General features: G+C 41.1%; 1 pseudogene; it reads left to right on the top strand.

The window, feature by feature from the left end:
* Positions 1–16,830: 16,830 nt before the first annotated feature.
* On the top strand, positions 16,831–19,245 carry LOC140736383 (uncharacterized; annotated as a pseudogene).

Raw genomic sequence — 19,245 nt, 5'->3', positions numbered from 1 at the left:
TTTTAATTCTTTCAGGTATTTTAAACAAGAATAGAATATCTGATTTTGTAATTGTAACTTTCTCACATTAGTGTTGAAACAGTCTGTAATCTTCGGACTGCTGAAACAACGTTGACAACAAAAATCAGTTACAAAACTAAAGACCTTTTAAAATACTATTAAAATTTTACTGTGATGTGTTAAATAAGTGTCTGTCTATAGCCTTTATCAACAAGTCTAAAACCTTACCAATTTTTGAAACAGTTTTGTGGCACATTCTGTTTGTCCAGACAGTAAAATCAAACAGAAATTAGCATAGAAATGGCTAAGGATAAATTTCAGCAACAATTTGAAGAACGAAGGTATTTTGTTAAGAAATACTTCTCCATTCAATGTCCTTTTGAAATTAGCATCTGAATGCTAACCATATCCTGAGTATCATATCTATCTTTGAAAATTGATTTTCTGTGCACTTATCAAGCCAATAAAGTATCTTATAGTAGATTTAGAGAAATGTAAAGAGCTACAGAAAAAATCAGCCCGTATCATTCTTCAGATCTTTTCAAAACTATAATGACAACACTTGTCATTAAATCAGAAAGAAATATTTCTGCACTACTTAGAATTTACAAGCTGAAATATTGCTTATTAAACTCAAATGGACAAAGCCCATTATATTATAAAGTGAAGGAAATGCTGAAACTAGACTTTGCCTATCTGATACAAATATAATACACACCAATCTTCATTTATGGTGTAATTTATACGTAGTAACTCTGAACATCTTGGAATGATCTGAAAATTTCATCTACCAGAAATACCTCAGACTACACTGCAAAATAAAGCAAATGTGAATTTGGATTAACAGAGTGGTATTATTTACCAAGTTTTAATAAGAACTAAGATTATTTTCCAAGAAATAAATTTCATGTACAAAGAATAAACAAGGACCAATGATACTAAAGTAAATTTTCCCTACTTTGTTACTTGTCCAATTCTTGTCATACAGTTTTGGTATTTGATTTTTTTCCCTGTTAGCAAAGTTTAAATACAGTTGCTTAAATCAAGTATTATCATATTTTAAAAGTATTTCAAATCCATAAAATTATTTTGGATCAGCCATCTAATCAATGGCATTGTCCGTGCAAGGGTGTTTCCACTAGAATTCATCTAAAATAACACAGGCAAAACAAAAAAAAACAACTAATAATTTTCAAGTGCAAATTGAATCCACTGTAAATCCAGGTTCTGGATTACTACACTGCTCTAAAGACCACTCTGCTGCAAGCTGACACCACAAATTGGCCCCGTCCTTAAAATAAATTAATCACCATGACAATTTTCCAATAATTACACTCTTTTTCAGCCTTTTGTGTAGTCTCTGAAAATTGAGAATGTCTTTGAATGTGCAACGGGCTCCGTAGAGGTCATCGAAGAGCTTTCATTCAAATTAGCACACTGAGAAATAGATTACTAAGAACAAATATAATGCACAGAAAATCCCCTTAGCTTTGGGTGGAGCATTGGCTGATCAACAGAAAACAGAGAGTGGAAATAAATGGATCCTATTCTGGCTGGCTGCTGGTTACCAGTGGAGATCCACAGGGGTCGGTGTTGGGTCCGCTGGTTTTTATGTTTGTCAATGATTTGGACTATGGCATTAATGGATTTGTGACTAAATTTGCCGATGATACAATGATAGGTGGAGGAGTGCGTAGTGTTGAGGAAATGGAAAGTCTGCAGGAGAACTTAGATAGTTTAGGGCATATATGTTAAACTCAAGGCCCACGGGCCGAATTATCTTTGGCCCGCGAGATAATATCTAATTACTATTAAAGCTGGCCCCAGTAATCGAAGCGCCTATGGTGTATGATATGGCTAATGCTGAGTTTATTCAGGTACCAGGTTTTCAGGGTCTTTAGTGTTTATTTGGCAGTCTTGCTCGGCAGTCTTCTTCATAAGAAATGGAATTTGTAAAGTGAAACACTTTGTAGTTATAGCAGAGACTGAGACACATGAGAGCGGGCTGAAAAAACGGAGGCAACGAAAGCTGCGTTCGCACGCGTCCGACTGATCCGGCCCGCATGAAGCTGCATTTTGCTCAATCCGGCCCGTGACCTAAAATGAGTTTGACACCCCGGTTTAGGGGAATGGACAAAGAAGTGGCAAAAGAAATACAGTGTTGGAAAGTGTATGGTCATGCACTTTGGTGGAAGAAATAAATGGGCAGACTATTATTTGGATGGGGAGAAAATTCAAAGTGTGGAGATGCAAAGGGACTTGGGAGTCCTTGTGAAGAATCCCCTAAAGGTTAACCTCCAGTTTGAGTTGATGGTGAAGAAGGCGAATGCAATGTTGGCATTTGTTTCTAGAGGTATAGACTATAAGAGCAGGGATGTGATGTTGGCGCTCGTGAGACCACACTTGGAGTATTGTGTGCAGTTTTGGGTTCATTATTTTGGAAAGAATATACTGACATTGAAAAGGGTTCAGAGAAGATTCATGAGAATGATTCCAGGAATGAAAGGGTTACCATATGAGGAACATCTGGCAGCTCTTGGGCTGTATTCCCTGGAGTTCAGGAGAGTGAGGGGGGATCTCATAGAAACATTCCGAATGTTAAAATGCCTGAACACATTAGTTATGGCAAAGTTATTTCCCATGGTAGGGAAGTTTAGGACAAGAGGGCACAACTTCAGGATGGAAGGATGACCATTTAGAAGAGATGCAGAGAAATTACTTTAGTCAGAGAGTGGTAAATGTGTGGAATTTGTTGCCAAGAGTGTCTGTGAAGGCCAAGTCATTGGGTGCATTTAAGGCAGAGATAGATAGGTTCTTGATTAGCCAGGGCATCAAAGGGTATGGGGAGAAGGCAGGGGAGGGGGGATGACTGGAAGAATTGGATCAGCCCATGATTGAATGGCAGAGCAGACTCGATGGGCCAAATGGCTCCTATATCTTATGGTGTTATGGTCTTTGTTAAAGTCATTTTTGATCATTTAAGTAGAATGGAATTGGGTGAATATATGCTGAATTAAAGTTTACAAGATTATGGAGAAAGGACAGAGAGGGTGATAGTGAGTTGTTAAGGCAGAGAATTGATGTTCATACGGTGGGACAAATGGCTGTATCTCTTCTATGAAATGCATTTTCTTTCCAATTAGAGGCTTTAACACCATGATAAAGGTGCATATATATCATAACTAAATCCAATGGGCTGAAGTTTTCTTGATGTGGTCAGATGTTTCAAAGGGAATTGCTGATATTTAATTGTTCTAGTGGCAGTGGGCAGATCCACTATGACCGGCTAATACCATTGTTTTTGTCACTCTGCTCTGCCACTGAATTTCATGTAAATGTCAGCCTTGGAACTCATTATAGAGGGACTTATATCTGTGACCCATTGATTTGAGATGGATAACCAGTCATTTCAACATTTGGTTAAAATTCTTTAAATATTTCATTTCATTTTGACAACACAGTTACTTTTATATTAGCGCTTTGCAAATGTCTCTAGCTATCAAAGAAATATTAAAATTGTAAAAAAACTTCTAAAGAGTTTGACAAAGGACAAGGATTTTGCCCTGTGGTTAAAGGGATACTCCAGGAGTTGACCTTTAGTGGTAAGTACTCTCTCCCCTGAGGCCTCTCTTCATCTCGACACATGCTTCCTGATTGTGGAAGACAAACTTTATTAGCCCTATGAACCCAGCTAAGGAGAGTCTAAGTGGTTGGCAACTCTGAATGGGGGTTGAATACAGCACCATATAGCCAATTACTTTTTGTAAACTGTATTAATCTTCCTACAGCAGATTATCTATCTCAAATAATATTTTCTAATCCAATTTTTGAAAACAATTGCCTGATTGCACTCATCAGCATTTGTCATTGTGTGCATGTTTCAACAGAAGCTTCAGGAAGTGCTCCGTTATTTTACAAATATAGATTCTATACCTACAGTGGGTCTATATTATTGTGTCCACAAAGTAACAAAAGGATAAAGGAGAATGTTGAAAGGGATATGTACATGACATCTTATAGTTAAAATTTATACACAGTAAATACAGGCAAATAGCAAGCACGCTATCCTTCCACACAACTCGAGGCTGCTGTCATTTCCTCCTCAGCAGAAGGATAATGCAGAAGATGATAATAAAGAGAAATATGTGAAGATCTTGTTGGAAAAATATCATGTTGAAAAGGGTAAGAAAGGACATGGAATTTGGATGTGATGAAGAAAGATGTGCATGGTTTGACATTAGTCATCCAGTTTTTAAGTAAATGAAAATAAAATATGCATCTCTCTAAAAATAAATTTGGGGTGGATGCATTATTTTCATTCACTAATATACACGTAAATGGAAGTAATTCATTCAACTCAAGCATTCAGTATTTATTAAATGAGGAAAATGGTTTTAATTGATCCTGATAATTAAAATAATTAATAATTATAATCCTTCTCTCTAAATTGAATGAGATCGTTTGCCATTTCAGTGTCATACTTTACCAAGTTGGACTTCAGATGTCACACATAAGTTCCTGTTGAAACTTCCAGCAGCAGCTTATCAATAGGGAGAGTACCAGAGTTAATATTTCATGTCAATAATCCTTCAGTTCTGTTTCTCTCTCCACAATTGCTGCCTGGTGTAAAATCATAAAAGGACAGCAGCAGAAGACAAATCAGTCTTTTCAAACTCTTTCACCATTCAATAAGATGAAGGTTGATCTAATCTTAGCTTCAGTACTTCTTTACTCTTTCTGCAAATCCCTTCAATTTCTTTGTAGTTTAAAATGTCATTCAATCTTGACCTTAAAAAATATTACACAACTCTCTGGGGTAAGAATTTCCAAAGGTTCCTCAGTGAAGAATTTTCTCCTCATCTATATCTGAGATTGGTAATCCAATATTCTGAAACAATGTCCACTGGTACTAAGCAACCCTTCTAAGTGAAACATCTGTGGCTCGTCAATGCTTGTGTTCCATCCAGACCTGCCAATTCCAATAGAGACCAGGATGGCCATCCTGATGGTAGCAGCTGATAACTCAGAATCACATATTTAAGTGTAAAACTGATATCACCAAAGACTCCACTGACTATATCTAAACTTCCAATAGTCCAATCACTCACCTGGCATGCCTCTGAACTTCCTGAACTGTCCTGTCTCGCAGTTAAGTAATCGCTGAATTTTAAGATCCTAACCTTTGATTTTACATTCCTCCAGGCTGCAATCCTACAGGATTGCATTTTTTTAGAGAGCATATCGGTAGGGTTAGTATTTTGCTCTGGGTGTCAGATGTGGGAATCTGACATTAGAGAGGGTTCAGAGAAGATTCACGAGAATGACTCCAGGAATGAAAGGGTTACCATATGAGGAACATCTGGCAGCTCTTGGGCTGTATTCCCTGGAGTTCAGGAGAGTGAGGGGGGATCTCATAGAAACATTTTGGAAGTTATTTCCCATGGTAGGGGAATCTAGGGCAAGAGGGCACAACTTCAGGATTGAAGGACGTCGATTTAGAACTGAGATGCGCAGAAATTACTTTAGTCAGAAGGTGGTAAATCTGTGGAATTTGCTGCCATGAGCGGCTGTGGAGACCAAGTCATTGGGTGTATTTAAGGCTGAGATAGATAGGTTCTTGATTAGCCAAGGCATCAAAAAGTATGGGGAGAAGGCAGGGGAGTGGGGATGACTAGAAGAATTGAATCTGCCCATGATTGAATCGTGGAAAAGACTTGATGGGCCAAATGGCCTACTGCTGCTCCTAGATCTTATGGTCTTATGGTCTTATACCCCATGGTCTCAATAACTTCTTTCTCAACCATGGCCACGAGATATTTGTTCTCTGATTCTGGACTCATGTATATTGTTGAATTTAACTACAGTATCATCATTCCATCATCAAGGACCCCCACCAACCAGGCCATACCCTCTTCTCGCTGCTGTCAGTGGGAAAGAGGTACGGGAGCCTCTGGACTCACACCACCAGGTTCAGGAGCAGTTATTACTCTTTAACCATCAAGCTCCTGAACCAACATGGAAAATTGCACTCTATAATGAAGTGATTCCACAGCCTATAACTCACTTTCAATGACTCAATCACTCATGTTCTCAATGTTATTTATTTATTTATTGCCTTGCACAGTTTGTCTTCTTTCGCACACTGTTTGTCAATCTTTGTGTGTATTTTCATTGTTTCTGCTGCATTCCTACTGTGAATATCTGCAAGAAAATGAATCTTCGAGTCGTATATGGTGACAGTTATGTACTTGATAATAAATTTACTTTGAACTTTGAATGTCCAGCCTCCATTTGTTCAGGGTCCTCATCTCTATCTCTCTTGCTCCTCCTTTCAGAAACACCTTAAAGCATCATGAATGAATGATTGAATGATTTTTTTTTATGTCGGTCAGTACAAACATAACAAAAAGCATCATTTTCAATGATGATTTCATAACAATGATTTGAGAAGACAAAAGTAAGTAATAAGAATCTTTAAAACAGACCGAAAGGGTGTAGGCTGAAGCTACAGCTTATTACGCCTACCCCTCTTACTTATACAAAACATATTTGGCATCAATCATCACATCAAAAACAAAAAATTTCATAATCTTTTAACACAAGTATCATTTATCTACATTGCTCCCATTCATTTTAAATCAGGTATTTTATATTTGTTTAGTAAATTACTTTTAAATAAGTTTTTTAAACTTGTTAAGTGTGATAATATCTCCATGATAATAGTCATCTGGTGATTTCTCCTAATGGGCTCTACATCACTTATTTTTTGTTTTGATGCATCTGGGACTCGCCATGGATTTAGATAATCCAGTGATAAGCTTCGATTACCAATGTTATCAATGTTGATCACTGGTAGCTTTCATATTGAATCATATATTGAAGACACCTTTACTCTGAATACAAAGTATAAGCAAAATGAATTGCACATTGCTGCCAGAGAGTGTACCAATGATGACAAGAGGGATCACAGATACATACTCTGCTTCTCCAACTACAAAAATAGCTGTCGTAACTGTAGTATATGCACCCATCATTAATATTAGTAAATTAACTTTGTCTGGAAATAGGAAACAAGCGAGATGCCTTTTAAACCTCTTCCACAGATCCGTGTTACTACCTCACACTGCATGTTTTCAGAGGGTGAGGCAGAGTGACGTCAGTGAGAATGCACTTCATCATGCAGTGCTGGAAAAACGGATGACCAACAAGAAGATTGGAGCAGGAGTAGGCTTCTCAGCCCTCACCATGTAATATGATCATGACTAATTGACCCCAGATCTGATCTCCTTTTCAATGCCAGTTTCCCAGTGACAGACACTACTCTCAGTTGGTAGGTGCAGAAAGTGGGTGTTAGCAGGATTTTCATCTCTGTCTGGCTGCGCCTCAACACCTTATCCATATCCAGACCTGACATTTGATAAATTACTGCACAAATAGGCACCATGTTGCTAACAAGATGAGATACTTATGTGAGATATTAGCCCTGCACTCCCGAATGAGATCAGAATGAAATTAAATTTTTAATTCCCATTCTGATCCCCTTCCTAATATCATGTTGAAGTAGACACAAGAAGTACTGCAGATGCTGGAAATCTAGAGCAATACCCCCAATTGGCTGGAGGGCTCAACAGGTCAGGCAGCTGAAGATGCTGCCTGCTGAACTCCTTCAGCACATTGTGTGTATTGATCTTGTTGACATGATGCTTTTGAAAATTTGCAATGTACTTTTGTAATATTTTGGTTCATTAATTGTTGGGTGTTTACCAATTTTACCATGGTTTATGTGTCAGGTGTTTCCTAAAAAAAACTGGAAACATTTTTTCCCCGAACATCTGAACTGGAATATTCAATGTGAAATGCTGCCACCTAGTGATCGCTGGCAAAATAACAGAGGAGGAAAATTCGAATGAAAAACTGTCGGTGCCAGAAATCAGCAAGAAAAGCTGAACATATTAATAAACCACAGGAGACTATTTAGACACTGCAGTAACTTGTCATAGCAATCCTGATATGTAACATTCATCACTTTCAGTGCCTCAGGAAACGTCTGTTGCCTTTCGAAATATTATAGAGTCTGGACTTGTACAGCAGAAAAATAGGTTCTTCAGCCCGACTGATCCATGCCAACAAGTTAATCCATCCAAACTATTCCTTGTAGTCAGTGTTTGAGCCAGAAATGTCTAAAGCATTCCGATTCACGTACCTGTTCAAATAATTTTTAACAATTGGCATTGCACCTGCCTTATTCACCTCCTCTTGCAGCTCATCCATAGCACTCCTGTGTAAAATGTTGCCCCTCAAGGTCCTATTATATTTTTCTATTCTCACCTTAATCCTATCTCCACTAGTTTTTGATTCCCCAACCATGGGGAAAAGATTGAGTGCTTTTACCCTGTCTAGGTCCCTCATGATTTTCTACATTTCTATAACATCATCTCTAAGCTCTACAATCTTAAGAATAAAGTCCTGGTCTGTCCAATATCTCCCTATACTCAGTCCCTCAGATCCTGACAATGTCCTTGAAAATATTTTCTGCACCCTTTACAGTTTTAAAAAACATCATTCCTATATCAACATCAACCAAAACCGAACACCATCGTCTAAATGTGGCCTCACCTGCGATCTGTACAACAGCTTCAGGGCCTCCCAGTTTTTAAACTCAATGCCCTGACCCACAAGGGCCGGCATGTCAGAAATCCTGTCCTACTGTGACTGCACCTCCATGGTAACCAACATTATGGATGAAAATATGCTCAATACTAAATGAATAAAGGATTTTCTTTATCTTTATTAATAGCAAAGAAAGATCTTTATTTTATTCATTTAGCATTAAGCATATTTTGAATATTTTTTACATCAAAGCTTTGAAACATAAAGTGAAATGTGCCACTTGCATCAGATTAAATCAGGGAGCGTTGACACCCTTTAGGTACTGACATAGCACGCCCACATCTCACTAAACCTAACCATACGTGTTTGGAATGTGGGAGGAAGCTAGAGAAACCAGAAGAAACACGTGTGGTCATAGAGATAACATACAGACAGCGGTGAGAATTGAACCCCAATCTTACAGCTGGCACCTGTAAAGCTCTGCAATAACTGCTATGCCACCGTACCTTCTAAGGAGTGGCTATCCTCTATATACAGCCTTTTGGTCACATGAATTCATTATTTGAAGCTCCAAACATAAATGAAAATATAGTGTCAGGAAATACTAAGGTTTATGAAATCAAATCTCATCTATTTTTACTTTATTCCCTATCAGGTCCTTCTGAACTCATAACTGCAGACGTAATTCCTCAGTATTTAGAAATGTATGTGCTAATTGGTGAGAGCTAACACAAAATTACTAACCACAAGAAATAGGTCTTAAGGAAATTTTGAGACGATTTGGATAGGTTCAGGGAAACAGCGTTGTGTGGAAATTACGGATGCAGAGCAGGCAGCCAAGCTCATGGGTTCGCGCTGCAATGAACATTGTGAGCATCCACACTCACTAGCAGCAAGGAACAAATATGCTCTGCAGAGAGGCAGAACATGCAGGTGAACATTCACAAGCTAACTATACAAGAACAAAAATTGAGATGCTCCTCTAGAACACCCAACCTCCAATCTTTTTCAGATAAGGTGCAGTGTGCTTAAAATTTTCAGAGACTAATTAAATTTAAAGATACTAATAAACCAAGGATAAATTTAAATTTTAAAGTCAATAAAAGTGTAATACAGGGTATTTCATTACAAGAGTACTTGTGTGGTTATTAACTGAAATGCTGGATTGATAGGTAGTTGATTCCTGTGAGTGTAGATTAAAAGGTCTGAAAAAATGGCCTTGCGCAATTGAGATTAATAAATCAAAGTACTGGTGCAAGGGAAAGCAAGTAGTAAGTACTTCGTCCAATGCCAATATATTGCTTAAACTACAGTTTAGATGCTGCTTTCATTTTTGGCATGGGGAATGTGTGGGGAATGGGAAAATACTCATCATGTGCAGTAGATAATGTCCATGGAATTCAAGTGATGAATATGTGCATCAGAATAATCCACGTGAGTGTGAGGTAAAGAGCCGGATCTGCTGCTGAGCTGCAAGTTCCCTAAGCTCATTGGCTGTCTGCCCTCGAACCCTGGTCTTACCCGACGATAACTTCTGCTATGAAGACATTTCCCAGCTGATTGTTGAGGTTCAGTGCAGTGCAAGGTATTTCCAGTCTAAGTAGGCAAACTCTATACCTTGAAAAACTTTGGGAACCATTTAAGCCTTGCACACTTCATTACCAGCTGCTGAAGCAATCAATGAGATTGACTGCTTGTAAAATTGCCTAACATTCACAAAGGTTAACATGCAATCAAAATAATTAACAACTAAAGATCTATTTAATCTTAAAGATCTTACGAAAAAATATAGATCAGATCACTAGGGATCAATTAAAAACTATAACCTAGATGTATCATTCTAATACATAGGCACTTTGATAATAAGTTTACTTTGAACTTTATAAAATGAAATTATGAAGTCAAAAGTTCAAAGTACGTTTATGTCATTATACATTGCCTTGAGAGTCATTTTCTCCCAGGCATTCACAGTAGAGCAGAGAGATCAGTGAAAGATTGCACACAAAGGCTGACAAACAACCATTGCGAGAAAGAAGACAAACAGTGAAAATAAATAAATAATAATGCTGCAAACATGAGTTGTAGAGAACTTGAAGGTGAGTCCATAGGTTGAGGAATTAGTTCAGAGCTGAGGTGAGTGAAGTTATCCACACTAGTTCAGGAGCCTGATGGTTGAAGAATAATACCGGTTCCAGAATATGGTGGGTTGGACATTAGGCTCCTGTACCTCCTTCCCAGTGGCAGCAGAGAGAAGAGAGTATGACTTGTATGCTGGAGGTTCTTGATGTTCTTGAAAGTGTCTATAGTCGTTTTTTCTTACCTGATGGATATTAAGAACCTGATGGTTGAAGGGTTATAACTGTTCCTAAACCTGGTAATGTGGCCAGAGAGAGGTGAATATGTAGAATTTGTTGCCACAGGCAGCTGTGGAATCTGAGTCTTTATCTATTTTTCAGGGAGAGATTGACAGATTCTTGATTAGTCAGGACATGAGGGGATACAGGGAGAAGGCAGGAGATTGGGGCTGAGAGGAAAAGTGGATCAGCCATGATGAAATGGCGGAGCAGACTCAATGGGCTAAATGGCCTAATTCTGCTCCTATACCTTATAGTCTACTGGGACAAAAGTTCCTGTAAATCCTTTCTGATATAGCTTAAAGTTTTATATTGTGTCATGTACCCCGTGACCAGGTTACCAAACTAGCAGAAATGGAATGATACGTTGGAGTCTGGTGGTACTGTAACTAAAGGTGTTTATTAGTAAACTAAGCAATACAGTATCAAAAATGCCAATATACATATAAAACAGGTTAGCAATGATAAATATAGAAGTGCAGGAATAAGAATCAAAACCAAGCTCTATCAAAGTCTAGGGGTAAATGAATTGTCATAACAGAATATAGAGTTCAGTTCAGTTCGTGTTGAGGTAGTTGTTGTTGTGTTGCAATGTTGGAGAGAGAGAGAGAGAGAGAGAGAGAGAGAGAGAGAGAGAGAGAGAGAGAGAGAGAGAGAGAGAGAGAGAGAGAGAGAGAGAGAGAGATGAGCAGCTGCAGCAGGCAAACCTTCCATCGTCTTCTTGTTCCGTTGTACTGTTGGGGTCACCGGTTATGACCCCTCCGTTCCAGGCTAGACCGTTCTTCAGTGATGGACACGTCACCCAGGCAAGGGCCGACACACACACAAGTCCCCACCGGTCTGCCTTCATCCACCGTGCTCCGGACCAATTCCCCTGAACCGATCCTCCAGGCCCCCACCTTCCTGTGTGTCCACTGGTGTGTCTGTCTGTGTCTCCGCAGACCCGTCTTTTATCTCCCCTTGATGGGGTATCAGACATCCATCAACTCAACATGTCCATGTCCATCAAACTAGGCCACTCCCTGCTGTCCCAGCAAGAATGTTAACGAGCAAAGAAGTGTCCATGTAGCAAAAGGTAAACAATCTGTGAAGAAGCCATAATACATAAATCCTTCGTCTCTCTCTCTCTTATCTGTAGCAGATGCCTCTACCTGGGCTCTTCATCTCTCTCTCTCATTAGCAGCATAGTTCCCGGGGGGTGGGGCAGCTCTGGACCCCATTTCCATCTGGTTTGTTCAGCACTCATAACAATTGAAACATAAGAAAGTAGAAATATGAGATCTTTTGTTCTCTATGTGCCTGTTCCTGCATTCAATAGATCATGAATGATGTTTTACCTCAGCACTATTTTCCTGATCTAATCAGGTATTCCTTGATTCACTGAATATCAAAAAAACCTATCTCTCGGTCTTGAATATGGGTTAAGAAGCCATAATCACTGTTCCTTCATTTGGCACTGTTTATTTGTTTTTTGGAATGTATAGTAGTTTTATGCCTTTGCATTGCACTGTTGCCAGGAAAGAACAGATTCCACATCATTTATGACAGTGATTTGATTCTAAACAACTCAGCCTGTCCTCTTGGGTAAAGAGTCCAGTGATTCCCTCTCTTACGGGTAAAGAATAATTATTTCTTTCTCACCTCAGTTCTGATTGCTTGAGTCCTTAATTTAAGACTGGTTCCAGATATTTACAACTGTTTTACCAAGGCCTATAGACTCGCTCTTCTCTCACCGACTGATCCGGACCATTACAGTTGGAAGACCTGTATGATGCGCTTATGTTAAATTGATAGAGGTCTAGGGGGTAAGCTTTCTACCCTATTGATTGAAAATATAGATAGGTTTGTAACCCAAACACCCACCTGTAAGGAGATCAATAGTAGAGCACTGATCTAAGTAGCAATACAGGCTAATGATTGGAAGAACTGGGCTCATGACTACAGATACATGGTAACGAAAATGAACACTAGGCAGAGAATATCATATGCAGTATGTACAGTATATATTAATCAGCAGATGTCCGCAGATAGTAGTCACATTATATACTAGTAATGGCCATTCATTGATTACGGAGTCTGTTAGGTAATGTGTTTAGGCAACAGAAAATGACCATGGACATAAGCAAGTAAACATATGTAAACGAGATGGGTGCTGGGTCCATTGTAGTTTGTCATCTATATCAATGATCTGGATGATAATGTGGTAAAGTGGATCAGCAAATTTGCAGACACAGAGATTGGAGGAGTAGTGATGTTACGAACCCCGTAACTGGGTCACTTACCAGCAAAGATAGAGAGGTCTGTTGAAGTCTGATGGTACGATTTTTAACAGTATTTATTAGTTAAAATGCACAAAAATAATATCAATGCAAACATACAGATAATATATATGTATATATACATATATATGTATAATATATATGTATAATACTAAATCTAAATGTGCGGGTATAATAATAATCAATAAGAAATAAGCTCTATCGTTGTCTAGGGGATAATGTATTGTCCGATGGAAATATGAAAGTCACTCAGTTCATTCAGGCTGCAGCCTTTGGTTGGAGAGAGAGAGAGAGATTTTTGAGAAACTTGCCGGCTTTCCTTTTATGATTTCAATCCTTCGGAAGTCCCGTTGATGTGGCCGTTCACTTGTGGCCTCTCCTTTAGCTAAGCCGTTCTTCCGTGGTGAGCCCGCTACCCTGGCAAGGGAGGACGCACACGGGCCCTCACCGGCGTTCGCTATAAAACGCTGTCACTGGCTTTCCAACGTTTCTCCTGGTACGTCTAAAGGGGTTGTTCCCCAGACCCTCTTTTATCCTTACTCACGGGGTCTCAGATGTCAATCAGTTTGGGATGATGCAATCCCTCAACCAGCCCACTCTGGTCATCCCCTGAGGGGCTTCAATGAATAGTACAGTACTCAATACACAATTCCGTCTCCAAGAGACAATGGCTGTTATCCATGGCTTTGTCTCGCTGAGGCCAGGACACATTCCAAAACCTTGAGGATTCTCTCTCATTTCCTGGGTCCCAGACCCGAATTAATAGCGATCTTGCAATTCTCAAGAAGGAGGGGGCTACTTTGTACCCTTCGGCCCCTCAGAGTTGTGGCACATTCATAACAAGTGGGCACAGAGGAAGACCGTCAGATCTTGCAGCAGGGTCTGGACCGGCTAGAAAAATGGACTTATAGAATTTAATGCAGACAAGTGTGAGGTGTGCATTTTGGAAGGACCAACCAGGGTAGGTAGCAGTAGGGCACTAAGGAGTGCAGTAGAATAAAATGATCTGGAAATTCATGTCTATAATTCCATGAAAGTGGCATCACAGGTAGACAGGGCCATAAAGTAAGATTTAGGCATGTTGGCCTTCATGAATCAAAGTATTGAGGATAGGAGATGGGATGTTATGGTGCAGTTCTATAAGATGTTGTTGAGGTCTAATTTGGAGTATTGTGTGCAGCTCTGGTTACCTACATAAAGGAAAGATGTAAATAAGATTGAAAGAGTGCAGAGAAAGTTTACAAGGATGTTTCCAGTACTTGAGGACCTGAGTAATAGGACAAGGTTGAAAAGGTTAGGACTTTATTCCCTGAAACATAAAAATTGAATGGAGATTTGATAGATGTATACAAAATTATGAAGGGTATAGATAATGTAAACGCAAGCAGGCTTTTTTCACTGAGTTAGGGTAAGACTACAGCTGGAGGTCATGGGTTAAGAGTGAAAAGTGAAATGTTGAAGGGGAACATGAGGGCGCACTTCTTCACTCAGGGGGTGGTGAGAGGGTGGAATAAACTCCCTATGCAAGTGGTGGTTACATGTTTGATTTTAAGAGAAATTTGGTGGGTACATGGATGGGAGGGATATGGATGGCAATGATTCAGGTACAGCTCAATGAGACTAAGCAAGTTAATGGTTCAACATGGACCGAAGGACCTGGTTCTGTGCTGTAGTGTTCTATCACTCTGTCTCAATGAGATATTTCAGTAATGATGTGGAATACATCGTGGTTTAGTACACCAGTATTAAAATGAATGATTGTACTATTTAGTTGAAGAAGAATATAAGTGGTTATGGGGAGCAACCAAGAAAAGGGGTACAGTGATGCCTAATTTCTTACGTTGCTCTCATTCCAGAGGTTTAGTTTGAACAACAGTGAATGTTAACAACATTCTCTTCATTCCTTCTGCTCTACGTTATCTTTTAGCCCTCTCTTTTCTTTCAGATGCTGGAACCAGCCTGCAAAAAAAAAACTGCACCAATACTTAATCAACCTCTTGTGATTAACTCAGATCCACTAGAAGGGTTTTTGGCACATGTGATTTACAGTTTCAAGTGCATAGGTTTAGAGCAGGGAAATAGGTGGCATTCTGTTTCTGTTGCTGAGAATTCGAAAGGAGGTTCAGCTAGACAAAGAAGGCAGAATTTCAATTGGGAAATGTTCAGTGCATTGTGAAGCCTGCCAACAAGATTGTAAATAATGTAGAGCATGGAGGTGTCTCTGGCTTCAACTTGTTTCAAGGCTTGGCAGAGAGGACAAATTAATTCCTATAACTCCACAGTAGTGCCAATGATGATCAAGGCCCTCCTGATGGATATAGCAGCTTCCACGATGGCTTATGGTCAAATTATTTTCCAGATCATTCTGTACTTGAATTACCTATGTGGAGTTCACACATATCATTTAACTACCAAACTAGAAGACATTGAAAGTAGCACACTTACACAAAAACCCCACCAAAGCACTGGTTCCCATTTCTTTTTTGTAGTAAGCTGTAAACTTGAAATATTTTTTTCAGAAAAGCGAAATAAAAAGCATACACATGCAAAAGCTGGAACAAAGTTTCTGGTGATAACATAGCTTGGAAACGTATTACTTAGCACAGCTAAGTTCTGCTTTTCAGAGGGCACACTACTGAGCTGACATGGATACAGTTGTGCAGTATCTTGCAACTGTAAATGTACAAACCCTTTGCTTGCATAAGGTCTGTTCCAAAACCCATTTTAAATTTTACCACCATTATCCAGCTCTTGCACACTCTAGATGCTAGAGACAGGTTTTAATCTTTATTATGTATTTAGTAAACTCTGAGTAAATCAATTTAAATGTTTTTGCAGTTACTGGTCAATCTCCCAAATCAACCATCAGGAAACGATTGGCAGTCAAGAGATTGTTTATTGTCCCATACTCGTATATTAACAAAAACAAAGAGATTATCAGTTTCCTTCCACAGTATGATTTCAACCGCTAAGTTTATATTACTGCCTATTGGCATCTGTTCAGGAGGATGTTACTTAATAAGTATATTGTGTCAGTCTTCACTGTGGAAGACACTAGCAGTATGCCAGAAATTTGAGACCACCAGGGGGCAGAGTGAGTGTTGTTGCCATTACTAAGGAGAAGGTGCTTGGGAAACTGAAAAGTCTGAAGATGGCTAATTAACTGGGCCAGATAGATTAAACCCCAGTGTTCTGAAAGAGGTAGCTGAAGAGATTGTAGAGGCATTAGTAATGATCTTGCAAGAATGACTAGATTCTGAAATGGTTTCGGACTGGAGAATTACTAATGTCATTCTGCTTTTTAAGGGAGGCAGAAGAAAGGAAATTATAGGCTAGTTAGCCTGACTTCAGTGGTTGGGAAGATGTTGGAGTCCATTATTAAGGATGAGGTGCCAGGCCCGGACTCACCCCCTAGTGCCCAGAACCTCCAAGTGTTGCAAACTGATTCCTCGAACATCAATTCTAACAGGAGGCAGATCAAATGGCCTGCAGCTAACATGACGTCACTGTGGAAACAGTTTGACAAAGATGTCAACCAAATTCTGGAGGCAACGGCAAAGAGAGGGATCAATAGGAAGCTGCAAGCCATGACAACAATCATGGTCAGCATCGCAGCTGAACGGTTCGGAGAAGAGGAGAAGAAAGGGTCTCGAACACCTTACTCAAAGAACCGAAGAGCGTTGAGGGTCCACAACATTAGGCCGGAGATGAAAGCGCCCCAGTACAAGGAGGCAGGAAAAGAGGAGCGCATTGGCTTGGCCCAGCTGACGTGCATACTATGAAAGAGGATCAGGGTTCTCCGCCGGGCGGAGTGGCATCGGAGACGGCATCGTGAAAGGGCCCAAAAACGTGCTTCCTTCATTGCCAACACCTTCAAGTTCACCAAGGAGTTGCTGGGGCAGAAGCTCAGTGGGAAATCGGCCTGTGTGGAGGAAGACATAGACCAACATCTGAAGAAGGTTTACAGTGACCCTGAACGAGAGCAGGAGTTGGGAGAGTGCAACATCCTGATAGACCGCCCCCCCCCCCCCCCCCGAACCGGATGTGTAGTTCGACATGTCAGAGCTGCAGCTAAAGGAAGTCAGAGAGGTCGTCCGCAAAGCAAGGGCAAGCTCAGCCCCAGGGCCAAGCAGCACCTCGTACAAAGTGTATAAGAACTGCCCCAAGCTCCTGTTGCATCTGTGGAAGATTCTGCGAGTCTTCTGGAGAAGGGGGAAGATCCCAGAACAATGGAGAGTGGCTGAAGGGGTATGGATCCCGAAGGAGGAAAACGCCACCCAGATAGACCAGTTCCGTATCATCTCCCTGCTGTGTGTCGAGGCAAAGATCTTCTTCAGCCCCGTTTCCAATAGGCTGTGCGCCTACCTAGCAAAGAACACCTATATCGATACATCAGTCCAGAAGGGTGGCATTTCAGGGATGCCGGGCTGTCTGGAGCACACCGGTGTGGTGACACAGCTCATCAGGGAGGCCAGAGAGAACAAGGGCAACCTGTCAGTGCTGTGGCTCGACCTGGCAAATACATATCGAAAAGCTGGTGGAGTGGGCCTGGATGCGTTTCAAACCAGCCAAATCAAGATCAATGTTGCTGAGGAAAGGCAAGGTGGAAAACAAGTTCCGGTTCAGCATCGCAGGTTCAGCCATCCCAACCATCACAGAAAGCCAGTCAAGAGCTTAGGTAAGGTTTTTGACAGCTCTCTAAGGGACATGGCATCCATTCAGGTGACCTGCACCGAGTTGGATGGCTGGCTGAAATCTGTGGACAAGTCTGGCCTACCTGGGAAGTTCAAAGCCTGGGTGTATCAGCATGGCATTCTTCCAAGAATCCTGTGGCCCCTCCTTGTCTATGCAATTCCGATCTTGACAGTTGAAACCCTAGAGAAGAAGATCAAGTAAGCACCTCAGAAGACGGCTGGCAACTGCCCTTCAAATCCCTGGAGGAATTCAAAGTTACAGAGCCAGAGAAGTGATACAGTACAGGGACTCAAGTGATCCGAAGGTGGCTAGAGCAGGTATGCAAGTGAGGACTGGCAAGAAGTGGAGGGCAGAGGAAGCTGTTCAGAAAGCAGAGGAAAGGCTGTGTCACAGGAGGCTGGTGGGAGTGGTCACACGAGGCAGAGCTGGGCTAGGATCCTTTCCAACTCCCCAAATGGACACCATCAGAGGGAAGAAAAGGTGCAATCTAGTTCAGGAGGAGGTGAGAGCAGAAGTGGAGGAGAGGAGAACCTGCAAGGCGGTGGGAATGAAGCAACAGGGAGCTTGGACAAGATGGGAGAAAGCGGTGGAGAGGAAAGTGACCTGGGCTGAGCTTTGGAAAGCCGAGCCACACCGCATCCAATTTCTCATACAGGCAGTGTACGATGTGCTTCCAAGCCCATCAAACCTGCACACATGGGGCAAAGCAGAGTCATCAAGCGAGGAACCCTGGAGCACATCCTCAGCGGCTGCACAAGGGCACTTGTTGAGGGATGGTACCGATGGAGGCATGATCAGGTCCTGAAGACCATCGCTGAAGCCATCAGCACAGGAGTGGAGTGGGCGAAGCGGTCCCGACCCTCCAAGCAGAACATTGCCTTTGTAAGAGCTGGGGAGCAGCCAATACCCACCAAGAGAACATCAACAGGCATCCTGACCTCTGCAAGAGACTGGCAGCTGTTGGTGGACATCGAAAGGCAGCTGAGGTTCTCCGACCATATCGCAGCCAACACCCTGCGACCAGACATTGTCCTTGTGTCTGAGTCTATGAAGCAGGTGGTGATGCTGGAGCTGACCCATGGGAAGTCCCATGGGAAGATCACTTGGAAGAGGCCTTTGAAAGGAAGCTATCGAAGTACGCGGGACTGGTCAGCAACTGTCAGCAGGCTGGATGGAGAGCGAGGTGTCTCCCAGTGGAAGTTGGTTGTAGGGGATTCGCAGTCCGTTCCTTAGCCAGAGCCTACAGTAGTTTGGGCATCGAGGGAGAGAGGAAGAGGAGAGGCATTGCAGTACCACCGATGCGTTAG

The sequence above is a fragment of the Hemitrygon akajei genome, chromosome 11 (assembly GCF_048418815.1).
Source record: "Hemitrygon akajei chromosome 11, sHemAka1.3, whole genome shotgun sequence".
In the NCBI taxonomy this organism is placed as follows: Eukaryota; Metazoa; Chordata; class Chondrichthyes; order Myliobatiformes; family Dasyatidae; genus Hemitrygon; species Hemitrygon akajei.
Note: the sequence above shows the minus strand (reverse complement) of the source record. Positions and strands in the feature narration are given on the sequence as shown.